The following is an 11176-nucleotide window of genomic DNA, read 5'->3' on the forward strand; positions in this document are numbered from 1 at the left end:
CTTCCTGCTACTGTATTGTTGTCAAAATATCAAAGCCAAATTACACCACAGATAGCTAGTTAATTCTTCTCTTTTTATTAAGTTGGCCATTTACCTCTTACAAGTTATGTTGTCCTCAAACATGGGCAAGTCATTGTTATGTAAGCTGGGCATTTAGGGACAATAGCTTTATTTTGTTTTCAGGTTCAGTAATGGAAAAAGATCCTTGGGGAAACTAGCCAAGCTGGACAAGTAGGGATAATCCAGCAATGGAAGGATAGTAAAGGTGGCTTTCTAAAAGTGGCCTATTTGATGGAGCTACTTTTATGTGGCTGAGGATGCATTCAGATGCCTGCCAAAGGATGCTATTAGTTCTGGATGAACAATAAAAGCTATAATTTTTATTGGCTTAATTTTGAGGATTTTCCCAAAGCTGGAGGTACTCCACTTAAATCTCCAAATCTTTTAATTAACAAACATTCCTAAGCAGGCTAGAATTTCTCCTGATTGAACACTCTGAATATACAACATGGAATTGCAGTATACCCTACTAGATAATTATTTAAATGAGATGCCAATACTTGGGTTGAACAGACATCTTAATTACCAAAACAGATTCGTATTTTGCATCTGAAATACTTAATAATACCACTATTCAAGATTTATAAAGACTTTCTTCTCTGAGAAGGTCAATGAAATGCCTACATTGTTGGTTTGCCTGCATCCCGAAGTACATTTTTTATTCCTTCTCTTCATGTCATTCTTATGGGTTTGCTTAAGAGGGGTGTTGCACTTTGCAGAGAGAATAATCTTCATTGTCAGATATATATAAAAGGATGTCTTTCTGAGACATTACAAATTGGTAAAGCTGAGAATAAGAATATAATCTAAAACATTTTGTAGAGAAGTATTTAGCTCATTTTCGATGGTTTTGTTAACTGCCCAAAGGGGAAAAGTCCTACGTTTTTCTAAGATGGATTGTGATTGGTTCTTCTCTGAAACTATTAAAATTCTTAAGGAAAAGGTGTGGCTCTCTCTGAGTGATACTCAACCTTAGGGAAGGGTTGATTCATTCATTGTCTGCAACAGTGGTTTACATTAGAAAAATTCTATTTGAACTTAGGTAAATATGTAGCAAAATTCAGAATAACCTACTGTTGTAAAGCTAATATGAAGGTTAAAATACCAAAGTGCTAAAAATAGGTGAAAATACAGTGGTTTGTTAAGGGATATAAAAGATTAAAAAAAGGAATTTATATAACTTCAATGACAGATCAAAATTAGGTAATATGTTCCTAAATTTTAAAAATATTAATATGGTCTATTAGGTTTTTCCCTTTTCTTGGACCAAACTTCCAATTAATAAATATTTCTTCTGCAATATGTTGTATTAGACACTTCAGACATACAAAGAAGTGTAAAACTTAGTTACTGCACTCAAGGAGCTAACATCATCTCTAAGAAAGTAAGAAATATGTATGCAGCAAGTGACCTAACAGTCTAAAATGGTACATAAGCCAGTATCAGAAGCAAAACAAAACAGTAAAGACTCTTATTTGCTAACTACAGATGTTTGCTCTAAAGCAGGATAAAGTTAGTAACTACCAAAGCTGGGCTAATTTTGCTCCCTCAGTCTCTAAGCTTGAGATTGGAGGCATATAAGTTGGGAATGAGTATCTGTCTACAGATAGTACAAATCGAGATTCTGAGCCAGACCTTTCAGGCAGGTAGCAAATAAGAGAAGAACTAATTTCCCAGAGATTACATATATATAATGCCTAGATTTATCAAAATAATTATTGAAAAGAGAAGAAATCATTGCAGCAATTTGCAGTCATGCTGGAATGATTGGCTACAAAGTGTGAGTAAATATAACTAGTATAAATGAGACCCTTTCCACACACCACAAGAAGCATTATTATTGGCTCATAGCGTTGTGTTGTGTGTTGTGTGTTATTCCAACCACAATGGCTGATGTGCCATAGACTTTCTGGGACCAAAGTCTTGCACAGTTGAGTCAAACTTTCTTCTTACTGTTCACTCAGGGATTCTCTAGATTTCACCTACTCCTATTCACATAGAGTATTTTCCCTCTCCCCTGCTCCTTGAAAAGGTGGACTCATAGTCCTCAAAAGAGGCCAGTTGCTTTTCTGCTCATTCCTACCCTGAGATCACCTGAGCTGTTTCAAACCATGCCCCTCCAGATTGGAAATGACCTAGAACAAGATCAGACTCTGAAAGGTGGTCTATGCCTGGAGAAAGTTAGAATCTGAATATGGCTTTGCACAAAACATCATGAAGCATGTCTGAAAACCAAGGATTGCGGCTGAGGACCAATGGTAGCCAACCATATGACCAACATGGAACACCTAGAGGTTTGAGGGGCCACTATTACTTTCAAGCACAAAATCTCCCATTGTTACAGAAAAAAGAATGCAGAAAAATTTATGGGAAGGGGACGGGGCTGACTCAGAGAACTTAAACAGGAATATTTCAGGTTACAAGCCACCAGCAGTTTTAAAAATTCACAAGTCTCCATTAAATTGAATCTCAAACATCTCTTTCGTGATCTGTTAATGAGAACAGTTTGACATTCTCTTGGGTGAAATAATTTAAGTAGAAACCATGTGACATTATAATCAATTTCAGCAGCTCTTTAACTACTTTAAGTTTGTCAAAGTGTTTTACAGTTAAAGCTATAATTAGCTAGCCTTTCTATATTCACTGTGAAGTAGAGAGTTGAATTTCCAAGTAAGCTTTATAACTGTGGAAACAAAGAATAATAATGTTCAAAAGAAGTCAACCATTTGGGTGCCGGTTTTATGGATGTGTTCATCTTATGAAATTCATCAAGCTAAATATTTAGGGTGTATGCACTACTGTGAATGTATGTTGCATATCAATAAAGTTAAAATTTAAAAATATATATGAAGAAACTTGGTATAAAGAGAATGAAGAAAAATCTCCTTACCAGGCTAGCTCTTCTGAAACCACTCAGGAAGGGTGTTTGTGTAATAAGCCTTTGGCATGCTGAGCCAGCCACTAAGGGTGCTAAAACTAACTCAATTCCTCCTATACCTAAATTAGAGTTTGAAAATATAGAATTGTGTGCTCAGGTGTGTAGATGAGAGTTAAAGTGTCAGGAAGATAAACAGATGGATTTTCACATGGCTTATTTACCAAGTGGTTTTTGCTTCTCCAGTGGAACCATTGGGTCCTGACTCCATGGCTATGACCTGGACCATTTTGCTCCAGAGGTGAAATAACTGGAGAGTTGCTAACTCTCTCACTCCCAGAGCCTTGGTACTTCAGATCAGACCTGAAACCAAATTCCAGTTTGCCATTTACAAACTCTGGGCCATGGGCAAACCAGTGAACCTTTTTGACTCAGTTTCTTCAATTGTTCTAAGGAAGAAAATATCATAGTGTCTGTGTTGTAGGACTTCTGGGGTGATAAAAGGAAAAACATAAAATTTCTGACATGAGTAAGCATTCCACCAATTCCTAAAGCACACACACCATTCTTTTTATTTAAAACCTGAGAATTGCATTAGGTTACTTCCAGAGTTCTCATCAGGCAGGAAGTAGGAGATGGCACATTCTTGAAGCAAAGTTCAAGTCCCTCCACCCCTGCTCCCCCAACACTCCTCCTTTGAACTCTCCTTCTATTTCTTGTCCCTCCCCTCATCAGTCTGCACTGATGTTTGTGCTTTCCCTTCCCCCACTGAGGGTTCAGTCACTGAGATCTGGGTTCTACTCAGACCATTCCACTGAGACTGTTCTCCAGGATTCTCAGAGATGTCACACTTACAAAAGCCAAGTCCTTCCTTTTGTTTCTATTGTTCACTCTCTCTCTAAAACACACTCTTCCCCTTGGCTTTTACATTGTTCTCCTGGTTTTCCTTTTTCCCATCTGCCTATTTCTTCTCAGTGTCCTCTTCAGGGTCCCTCACCTGCAGGTGTTTTCCAGCGCTCCCTATCTCTCCTCAACCATCTTACCTCCTCCTGACTTCTCCTACCTCCTGCACGGCAGCCAAATGTGTCTTTCTACCTTGCTCCATCTCCATCTCTTGAGCTCTAGCTCTAGATTGGTTGTCCATGAGATGTTTCCAATGATTAAACTCACCTCATTTCACCTGTGCCCACCACTGTGGCTTCCTCCTCTCCCTTCTCCTCCTCCAGGAGGCCCCCTCATTCTTGCGCCCTGAGGCACCAGCATCTCTGCTGCTGCCTTAGCTATCACTTCTGGCATCCAATCTACCAAAATGTTTGGTACCCTCCCTTCTTATAAATACTTTTGAATCATACATGTTTCTCTATTCTCACACTCACTGCTCTAGCTGTACCTTTTATCCTAGTTGGTTTTTCTGGTTTGAGTCATTTAGAGAGGAGGTGGCAACCTATGCACAACACTGATGCCATGAATGCAAATCTGATCATTCTCTTCCTAACAATCCTAGTATTTGCTTCCCATCTATTTCAGAATGAAATCCCAAACTCTGAATACAGCCTCCAAGACCATTTGTGATTGGCTCTGCTTTCATTTTCAAGCTTACCTTTTCCGTTCCGTGTCTTCTGTCCTGAGAGGGAACAGCTGGGATTGCCAGAAGCGTCCTTCCCCCTTCCTGCACAGCTCCCATCCATCTTTCCAAACACAGTTGGCTGTCACCTCCTCTGGGGAGGTCTCCTTCATCCTCTACACCCCATCCCCAGCTGGGATGGGTGCTTGGCTCATAGCATCTGTAGATTCTGCTCTGTGTTGGGATTGCCTACGTGTCTGAATTTTTCATCAGAGGCAGGAAACTGTTCTTTCATCGGTTTTCCCAGGGCATAGTACGATGCCCACATGGACCAATCCCTCCTCGAATGAAATATGAGTGAGTGATGAGTGGCTACAGCAAGTCTGTGGAACACTTTGGTATAGCTGTGGAGAAGTAGGGAGGTGTGAGTGTGTGTGAGCTGGTGGCTTATCAACTCCTCTGCAGTCTAGAACTAGCTCAAAAGTAATTTAAATAAAAAATGAGAAGTTGAAGTTCATTTTCTTCTCCTTATCCACCCACATTATCATTTCTCTGCTACCTGAAGACTAAAAACCATATAACTTTCTGTTGCTTGCGTGACTGTGTCAAGTGATCTGAAACATGTCATGTGTGAGCAGTCTCTCTGGTGGGTCTGACACCCACAGGATCAGATTCTTCCTACCCTTTGCTTTTTCCTCCTTAATTTTTCTGAAACATGATATATATTTCTGCGAGCTTTTTCATCTGGAAACAATTCTCCTCCGGTGAAAACATCCCCTTCATCTTGTTCCAACCTCCCTCTCCTCAATAAACCTCCATGGATAGAACAAAGGTGATGACTTTTTAAAAATGTAAATGAGGCTCCTTGAGGAGTGACATAGAAGGAGATTTTAATATTACTCTTAAAAGAAAAAAAACAGACAACTCATCTGAATCTTCCTTTGGAAATGCATCAAAATAAAATATTTGGAATTTAAATGTAAATTGTAAGATAGAAGACAGTGCCCATTAGAATGAAATGATGCTGAGTAGGGGCCCAACAATCCCATAGAAACAGAGTTCTGTTCCTTTGAAGTAAACTGAACACTAGTTATAATATATTTTTGACCTCATCTGTTTTCTCTTCAAAATACTAGACAGAATGGAAGATAAAAATCCAAAGGCAAATGACTAAATTTAATCTTATCTTTATTTATAAGTCTATTTATTGTTTTACATCAAAGTCTAGATCAATTTAAGTTATAAGGAATTTATTTCATGAGCCAGTGCTAAAGAAACTCACTGAAAACATGGTTAACGGTGGAGGACATGTAATGCTGAGGAGATTCTGTATGTTTTGTGGAAATAAGTATCTGTAAGCAGTTTCCTTATAATTATAAAATTCATTTTGCCTGGATCAGAGAAGGCCTCTGGGAGCTACTACTTAGTTCCAGAATTCCTCCATTTTTAGTGGGTGCTTTTTAATAAAATGGGAACACGAGGGTGATTATTTGAGCAAGATGTGTTTTACTGCTGATTACCAAAGCCCATTTTTCTCTACAGAGTTAAGATCTCTTCAAATTCTCTCTCTCTCTCTCCTTCTGTTTTCAGTAAACACAGCCATTAATGCCTCAGCAGCTGTGACCAGGTCCTCTGTCACCTGATCATGTGGCCACTGCTATTGAGATAATTTAGTATGGAGGAGATAATGAGAGGAGAATTAAGGGTAGGCAAAGTGCTAGCAGAGGGTCTCTTAGTAATACAGATCTTCCCTGTCAGTTCTTCTTTCACATTTGTCCAAATTCCAATCATTCAAAGAGACCTTCTTTGTCTCTCCCTCCAATTCCTCTGACTTTGTTTGGTACTATAGACCTCTGTGACTGCATTTATACCTCCACTAATTTATGGACTTGTCTTATGTAGTTCTCAGATGATTGCCCATCCATAGATTTGATTTCCTCAGATAATTTGTATATTCTCTAGGAGATTGGGCTTCTTAAGTTGGGAGTTGAGAAATGGATAAAATCATCCTTCTCTTGACCATCATTCTCTATCAGTTAAAGTGGCCCTTGAATTGGAAAATTGTATTTATCATGAGTTTTTATACTGTTGGTTCTGTAGCCTAGACAACACCGTTTTCTGAAGGTTGGGATCATTGACTGGGTCAATCATTAGAGGGAAACCTGCAGCATGTGAATGCTTATGGGAAGTGGAGAGAAAATAGTCCCTGGAAAACTGTGGAATGGGAGTTTGTTGAAGTTTTGACCAGCAAATCTTAAGATGTCCAGGAAGTAACTCCCAAATGTTGGATCACAAGATCATGGTCTCCACAAAGGATCAGGCTGGGAGGAGAGGAAATAATGAGTTTGCAGCTCTGGGTTGCTCTATAGAGACTAAGGAAATGAAGAACATGCTATGCTAAGTCAACCACAAGAGGGTCAGATACCAAAGTCCAGGGACGGAATATTTGTATGCTTATTCTATTCTCTGTATTCATTTCCATCTTGTTTTCTGAAAATATTTAGTAAGATATTTTTGAAAGTTGGAGTCTTGGGACACCTGGGTGACTCAGTGGTGGAGTGTCTGCCTTTGGCTCAGGGCATGATCCTGGGGTCCTGGGATCGAGTCCCACATTGTGCTCCCTGCAGGAAGTCTGCTTCTCCCTCTGCCTATATCTCTACCTTTGTCTCTCTGTGTTTCTCATGAATAAATAAATAAAGTCTTAAAGAAAAAAGAAAGTTGGAGTCTTTTTCAGATATGCTAGGGGGAGCTAAGGGAAGGTGTAGGCCTGGGTTACTCCTCTATACTAGGGTTGGTCTTTTCTCCTAAGTGATTGGATAGTAAATATTTTAGGGTTTGTGGGCCTGTCAAAAAATGTTCTCTGTCAACTATCAACTCTGCTATTTTAGTGCAAAAGTGGCCACAGACAACACATGAATGAATGAGCATGGCTGGGTTCCAATAAAACTTTATTTACAAAAACAGGCAGCAGGCTGGCTTGGGTACTCTGGCCTTACAATGCTATAGATAAAGGGGTATGACACAATCCTGAGGCCACAGTAAATGGTGTTTGAAGTAGCAGAACACAGCAAAAAGCCCAAAAGCTTATGAGGTAGGCTGGGATCTTCCTGGCTACCTAAGTCTTGAGGGTTTTAGTTTTAATTTTATTAAGAACGATACCTCCCCCACCCCAACCCTCTCAAAAAAAATCATGAGAGCAGAGATCTTTTTTCTTTTTTTTTTTTTTTCCTATTTGGCTTTACTTTATTCTCTGCATCTACATAGTTGCCTGACATACAGTAAGTACTCCAACACATTTGTGAATGATGAATATTTGAGTGAAGAAAATTCTCTTACATAGCAGGGTTGACTGAACATTTAGCAGCTCTACGACTCTGGACATGACTCAGGATATTATTGGGAAAAATATCAGTTTTGGTGTCATGAGACTAGAGAAAATAAGCAGCACAGAGAAGAAATCAAATATATCCTCTTAATTTTAAGCTAACTTGGAGGTGAGCATTGTGTTTACTCATCTCTGCATCTCGTACAGAACTGTGCCCTGTGTAACCACACTCAGTGTCCGTAACTGGATGCTTGGTGGGGGAAGCCAATCCTGCAGGCAAGGCCAAACAGAGGGCAGTGCTATGATCTGAATGTCTGCATCCTCTAGAATTTGTATGTTGAAACCTAATGCCCCATATGGTGGTATTAGGAGTTAGCTGTTTGGGGAGGTGTTTAGGTCATAAAGGTAGAGCCCATATGAGTGAGATTAATGCTCTCATAAAAGAGACCCCAGAGAGCTTTCTTGTCTCCTTTCACATGGTGACGTGACTGTAAGAAGATAGCCACTGATGAACCAGGAAGCAGGTCCTCATCAGACACCAAATTGCTAATGCCTTGATCGAGGACTTCCCAGCCTCCAGAACTCTGAGAAATAAATTTCTATTGTCTATAAGCTCCCCAGTCTGTGGTATTTTTGCTGTAGCAGCCCCAATGGACTAAGGCAGGCAGGGGAGGAAAAGGAGATTTACCAAACCCTCACTAGGTTTCTCATAGACTTATCCATTGCACTGATGTGGAAGCCAGCCTTCCTGCATCTTTTAATATTTTTGTGAATGATGCCTTTATAGAGAACATGCTGTTAGGTTATATTGTATTGTGTTTGAAGTATTATGTGGACTAGGTGCTTCTATCTATGCTTATTGCAAGTTCCCTCCCCTTTTCAGATGGGTTTTGAAAAATAAAGACATTCCTGAGCACAGAAAGGGCAACAGCTCAGTGTAAGTAGAGGCAAGAAGGCAGTGGGAGGAAAGGGGTGAAGCTTCCACCTCTTCTGTGTGCACCTGCACGTGTGTTTATACGTGTGCACACATGTTTGATGGCATGCATGTGTGTGAAAATAGTGCCTCTTCAAGAGCTAACATCAAACCTCTGGGACTAATATCTGATCTGATTGGTGAAAAGTACTCTGCATATTCTCTACGTTAACCTACCTGTGCAACTCTGTAAGGCAACATTATTTTCACTGTTTGTTACTGGGAACGGTGAGTCTCAGATAAACAAAATAATGTACTGTGATTACTCAGTAAAAAGTGGAAAGGACTTGGGTGAGGCAATGAGGCATAGAGGGCGCAGATGTTAAGGAGGCAAACTCTCAGGTGCAAGTGCAGGTCAATGCACTTGAACAAATGTCTCTCAAGTGTTGCACTCTGGGTATCCCAGGAATTATGGTTAGGTCTTCCTGACTGAACCATGTGCTCTTGACCACTGCACCATAGCTGAAAGCAGAAGGTTCTGGATGGTAACACTGGGGATGGAAGAGGTGCAGATTGGAATAGGGCAGTCCAATGGCCTTCCGACTTTTTGCTTATATATCCCCAAAGAGAATTTTCAAAAGCTGTGTATTCTTTGCACCTGTTTAAGGTGATATCTAAAAACCTCAGACTTAAGTTCACGTAGTTGCAAAGAATATGATTTCCACTTTTATTTTTTTAAAGATTTTATTTATTTATTCATGAGACAGAGAGAGAGAGAGAGAGAGAGAGGCAGAGACACAGGCAGAGGGAGAAGCAGGCTCCATGCAGGGAGCCTGATGTGGGACTCGATCCCAAGACCCCAGAATCACGCCCTGGGCCAAAGGCAGGTGCTAAACTGCTGAGCCACCCAGGGATCCCCAAACTTTTATTTTATTTGAAATAAACCTGATATATAATTTTCAATGTATTTAACTGAGTCCAAATGACATGGTGATAAAGACATGGCATATGTGAGGAAAAATTTTACAACACCCTTTTCCCCTTTAATTCTTATGAAATTGTATTTCTATTCTATTCCCTGATAGAAATTTTATCCTAGTGTTTTCTATGCTTTAAAGTTTTAAATATATTTTCACAACAAAAATATGGATGTAAATTAAAATTAATTTTTGACCACAGGACTCTAAATGTAAAGATTTTCTTCTGCAATTAAGTTAGTGCAATTATTATTCATACTCAATGGGTCCTCAACATCATTATAGTACAAATGTTAATAGTTACTAAATATAAAAATAAGATGCTATTAGAAGTATATCTCAATGAGATAAGTGGAGTGCTTATAAAGTCATTTCATATGTTCAGAGATGAACATTACTTATGGTTGAAAAGGATAGGGTTCAACTCCAATTCTCATCATATTTATTTATTTATAGACCTGTTGAGAAATTTTGGTCATTGAATAAGTAGATGGTAATAGAAAGAGTTTGGTTGCAAGAGAGTCACTTGTTTCTCCAAGATATATTCTAACAAAATCATAGCATGATTTGTTGAGAAAATGATTTTTAATGATTTATCAGCTTCTTTTCAAAAGAATCAAGTCACTTGACTTACAAAAAGGATTTATTAACTGGCCATTAGAGTCTCCACACCAACACTACTATTTCAAATTGATTTTATCTTTCTTGCCTCAGAGAGTGTTAAGCCCACAAATGTATTGAGTCCTGGTAGAGGAGAGTGTGCCTTCATTCTTTTAAGTGAGAGAAGGATGCCTATAAAAGGGGAGATGGGAACAGAGAGCCAGAAGGTCACCTGGACCACAGGCTCTTTTTCAGGTAGAAAGGTCTCAATAAAAAGCCCATATGGATGCTGAAGAGCTGGGAACTGATTCCCACAATACGACCTATGTTTATTTTGAGAATCACTGGGATAGGGCATGACGAACTAATTAAAGAAGCTTTGAAATGATGAAACGAGCAAGGGTGGGTGTAGGATATTCAAGTAGGATGTAGGGAGGACAGTAGGAGGAGGAAGGCAGCGCCCGACAAGTAGGAAAATAGGGGATAACTGAAAGGGCGCAAAAGAATGCCACATTTTGACAGTGGCTGGCCCCACTGTGTTATATATTGGGCTTTGACTCACTCTCACCCCCACATTTAGAACCTAGCATTTTTGTGGTGGATGTGTTGGACATGCTGATTTATTCAGGGTTTCAATCAAGAAATAAATGAAGATTAAGATTAAAATGAGAGGTTTACAAAATAGGTCAAGATTAGGAGATAGAAAGGGTACAGTTTGGAAGAAGGAGAAAGGACTTAAGATAAAGACCGGGCAGGTCACTTCTGTGACCCAGGTTTCTGTTTGCACTGCTTTAGCAGCAGATGTTGCTTACTTATCTCAAATTAAATTAAAATGTCCTTAGAGCTGGAATGATGCAGTTAT

Source organism: Canis aureus, chromosome 1 (genome assembly GCF_053574225.1).
Source record: "Canis aureus isolate CA01 chromosome 1, VMU_Caureus_v.1.0, whole genome shotgun sequence".
Taxonomy (NCBI): Eukaryota; Metazoa; Chordata; class Mammalia; order Carnivora; family Canidae; genus Canis; species Canis aureus.